Genomic DNA, 4,782 nt, shown 5'->3' with positions numbered 1-4,782 from the left:
TCAGTCCCCCTCCCATACCCATAAAAATGCTGTAACCTTTTGACCAACTTCTTCAACCCCTTCTAAATTCAAACTGTATATAAGGAAAGCTTGCAGTTCAATAAAGCGAACCCTTGACAAGTGGACTTGCTTGGGCTCCGTCTCTTCTTTCTCGCCCGTTTTTCCTTTCAGGGAGTGGTCCCCCTCGAGCTTTACCTGTACAGGGTCCCTGCAGGGGGGGGCATGTATGAACCTAAATGTATTTTATTTTTAAATTTATACATAATTATTTTTCACGTGTTAGTGTTTTTCTGTTGCTGTTTTGCATTCTACTGTTTATTATTATTATTATTATTATTATTATTATTATTATTGTATTTTTAAGATAGGATCTCACTATGCACCCCTGGCTGGCCTTCAACTTACATCATCAATTATCCTATCTCTGCCTTCAAAGTGCTGGGATTACAGGCATGCAACATAACACCCAATTGTTGTTGGGTCTTTTAGACAGAGTCTCACAATGGATCCCAGGCTTCCAAACACTGAAATTATAGTCATGTGTCACAATACTTAGCTAAAATTGTAGCTTATAGATAGCACTGTATTATATCAAGTGCTTCTTAAAGTATCATATAATACTAACATGCAATTCACTGAGATATCTATCTCTTTGTTAATTTATATTTTTGTATTGTGCATAATAGGATATAGTATATGTATATGTTTAAGTACTGCTTATGGTTATTATACACCATATTTAATAATAGACAATATAATATTCCATAAAGCTGTACATACATATATATGTATTATATCTGTCATTACCTATAAATTACATGTACTACATATATCTTTTTTGGATGTGTGTATGTGTATTCATGACTGGGGGGGCACATCTATAGGGGAGTGTGCACATGTATTTGGAGACCGAAAGTTGACATTGGATTCACCAATCAATTTCCACTTTACTTATTGAGGCAGGGTCTCTCCATGAACCCAGAGCTCACTGATTCCAGCTAGTCTAGGTACACAGTGCACCCCAGGGATCCCATCTTTGCCTGACCAGTGCTGGGATTATATGGCTGCCATGATTGCTACATTCTTACATGGATTCTAGGGATATGAACTTAGGTCCTCATGTTTGCATGACAAGTGATCCATCCACTGAGCCATCTCCCAATTCCCCTACCATATTTTTTATTTGAGACAGTGTATCATGTAGTCCAGACTGACTTCAAACTGACAGTCAACCCTAGCTTAGAATTCCTGATCCTCCTGCCACTAAAGTCCAAGTTCTGTGGATATAGGCATGCCATTACCATGCCCTGCTATATATAATATGTAATTGTCTTTCTTTGCTTTTTTTGTGGTGCAAGGAATTAAACGCAGGGCCTTGCACATGCCAGGCAATTGCTCTACCACATCCCTACCCCAATACTACATCTCTTATTCTATATGCTCTTTGTACTGTTATATAACATTCTAGATTTAAAAAAAAATTCAGAGGGCTGGTTACAGCTCAGTGATCAAGTGCCTAGTATATATAATGCCCTTGATTCAATTTCTAGCCCCACAAAAAATAAATAAAATACAATTGCAAAGTGCTTTATAGTAAATTAAATGACTCACCTCAATTTTTAAAATCCCAGGACCTACCCAGACCATTTAAAAGTATTGAACTGAACACATATATTTTATGTAGATCATTGGCAAATAGGATTAATCTGTGTAGGGGGGTTGAATGTGCAGTTGTGCTTGTTTATGTGTGTACATATATGTGCATGTTTTTGGAAACTAGAAGCCGGTCTTGGTGGTTGTTCCTCAGGCAACTTCCATGCAGTTTTTTGAGAACGGGTCTTTCATTTGGTCCTGGGGTTCAAAGATTAGACTAGGCTGGTGTGCAATGAACCCTAGGGAGGATCTTTTTGTCTTTGCTTCTTCAGCACTGGGATTACAAATATGTGTCACCACATTCAGCTTTTCACCTGGTGCACAGGGAGCTAACTCATGTCCTCATGCTTGCTCAGTAAACACATTACCAAATGACCCATCTGCCCCCCTGCCCCCGATTAACCTTTAGGACTTAATATAAACAACTATTTTTCCTCCAATTTATCACTGTTAAGGATCATACAGGTATATAATTTTAGGCATTGTGGATATTTTCCTAGAATTAAATAAAATTATTTACCCAATGAGTTATAATTGTTTTCAAAAAATGTTCATCATTAAGAAAATATAAATGTGAGCCACCTGTGGTGATACATGACTGTAATCCCCAGAACATGAGAGGCAGACACAGGATGATTGCTGCAAGTTTGAGGCCACCCTGGTAAGTTCCAGATTTGCATGACTACATAGCAAGACCCCTTCTAAAACATAATACAAAACAAAGGACAATACAAATATAGTTTAAACAAAAGGATTCATTGTTCTGAAAGATTGTATTCCCATAGTGTAGTCTGAAAATTACTCATTCATCTGAAAAGAGTGAGCCTATGAAGAGTACGCCAGCCAGGGGCAAGAGGAGGACCAACCTGGGAAGAGGGGTGGAGATGCCTGCCACATGGAGAGTGAGCAGACTGAGAGTTAGTGACAGCCATGTTGGAACTCCAGGAGCAAAGGGTGTGGCCCCCGGAGGAGCTGTGAACTGGGAGGCATCCCATGGGGAGTGGCACAGGGCCTGAATGGCAAGTGGGTTAGGAGAAGCCATTTCTTTGTAAGTCATCCCCTCCCAAATGTCATATAAATTATGCAAAACCCAAGATAGAAATATGTTATGCTGGTTTTGTCGATCTGTGTCAGGACTAAGAGACCCAAGTGACTGAGGGCCAGTCTCCCAGAGCGGGGGAAGGGAAAAATTTAGTGAAACACATAGTAATAAAGCTTGGTAGTTTGTCACCTTAAAGAACTTTCCAAATGTTTTGTGGTAGCGGTGGTTTCTTTTTTTAACATAGGGTTCCACAATTTACTCTAGGCTGCACTCAAACTCAGGATCCCTGTGCCTTACCTTCCCATGTACTAGGATTTCATGTGAGGACCCTACCCCATGCCCCAGTACATGTCCAAAAGTTTACCTTTCTCAAACTTTCCATTGCATGGCTGGGAATGGAACTGTCCTGAATGCTCAGCAAGCTTTCTACCAATGAAGCTACATTCACAGGCTGAACATGTATTATACTGAGTTAATGAACTGTATTATATATATATATATATATATATATATATATATATATATATATACATACATATATTTTAAATTATATTGATTTGATGAATTTCAGTGGATAGAATAAGATATAACACTGAAGCATAATTGCAATTTGTATAGTTTTTTTTTTTTTGAGACAGGGTCTTCTGTAGGCCAGGTCACCTCAAACACTCTATGTAGTCAAGGCTGGACTTGAACTCCTGATCCTCCTGCCTTATCCTTCTGAGTGCTGGGATTGTAGGCATGCACCACCACACCAAGCTAATTTATATACTTTTACGTAATTAATTATTTTTAAGACAGAACCTCACACTTGTTCACACTGGTTTGAAACTTGCCATGTTGTCCAGACTGGTCTTGAACTTGTGGCAATTCTTTGACCTCAGCTTCACAAGCGTTGCCATTATTGCCAAGACACCATGCTCAGCTTTTGTTGGTTCTCTTTTGGAACAGGGCTTCTCTAGATGGTCCACACTGGCCTCAAACTTGTGATCCTCCTGCCTCAGTCTTCTGAGTGCTGGGATTAAAAGCATGTACTACCACACACAGCTCTGCAACATATTGAGATACACATAACCATACTAGAATGATTATTAACTGAAAAGCACTTTAATATATCCAACACCTTCCACAGTCATTAGTTTTCTTTTGAGACAGGGTCCTGTAGCCCCACCTGGCTTGGAACTTGCTATGTAGAACAGGCTGGCCCTACCTCCGAAGTGCTGGGAATAAAGGCATGTGCCACCACACCCAGCTCACAATCATTTGTTTTTATTTTGAGACTGTAAAATGTCCCCTTCAGCATATCTGAAGTACACAGTACAATACTGTCACCACAATTCTCTGGCTCTATAGCAAATCTCATAATTGCAACTCTGTAGTCTTTCACATCCATCTCCCTCTTTCTGCCCCCTTCCCATCTCTGATAAGCATATTGTTTATACGTACTTTTAAAAAATCTCACATACAAAGGAGATCCTTCACTATTCATAGTCTTTCTGAGGCTGACTTACTTCATTTAGCATAATGTCCTCCATGTTCACAATAGTTGTCACAAGTAGAAGTGACTCTGTATTTGTTTATTCATTTAAATGTTTTTGTTTTTATTATTTATTTACTTTTTGTCTTTTTTTGAGACAGGGTCTTCCTGTAGCTCCAGCTGACCTGGAACTTGCTATGTAGACTGTTAGGGTCCGTGACTCCGTGGGTCTCTTCTGAAGAACAAATGCAAGAGTACGGAGATGCAAAAATCAAACAGAGTTTTACTAAACCAGCTGGCTAGGGCCGACCGTCCTTCCAAGACACGCAGGTCTGGTTAGGGCAATCGACCCTGAGACAATTTTAGGTAAAGATTATATAGGCTTCCACAACCGTTACACAAAAGCCCGCGTTTATACAGCCAATAGTTTCAAAGCAAGCATTTCACAAACCAATAACTTTAAAACAAGAAAAAATGTTATAGCTCCCTTCAGGTGTCTCAATTGGGAAGAGATGCTTGGTATGTGCCTGGTACAACTCTTTCTTGTTATCTTGTGTAAGCAGACATGACATGACACAGAACAGGTCAGGCTCTGGGGGTTATAGCACTT

At 39.5% G+C, this 4,782-nt stretch overlaps 1 pseudogene; it reads right to left on the bottom strand.

Annotated features, from left to right (window-relative positions):
- Positions 1-3,254: 3,254 nt before the first annotated feature.
- The window catches only part of LOC115067230, a 5,351-nt pseudogene continuing 3,823 nt past the window's right edge, over positions 3,255-4,782 (bottom strand).

This window comes from Nannospalax galili, unplaced genomic scaffold (assembly GCF_000622305.1).
Source record: "Nannospalax galili isolate Female #2095 unplaced genomic scaffold, S.galili_v1.0 scaffold365, whole genome shotgun sequence".
In the NCBI taxonomy this organism is placed as follows: Eukaryota; Metazoa; Chordata; class Mammalia; order Rodentia; family Spalacidae; genus Nannospalax; species Nannospalax galili.
The sequence above is the reverse complement of the archived record's forward strand: the minus strand, read 5'-3'. Positions and strand labels throughout refer to the sequence as shown.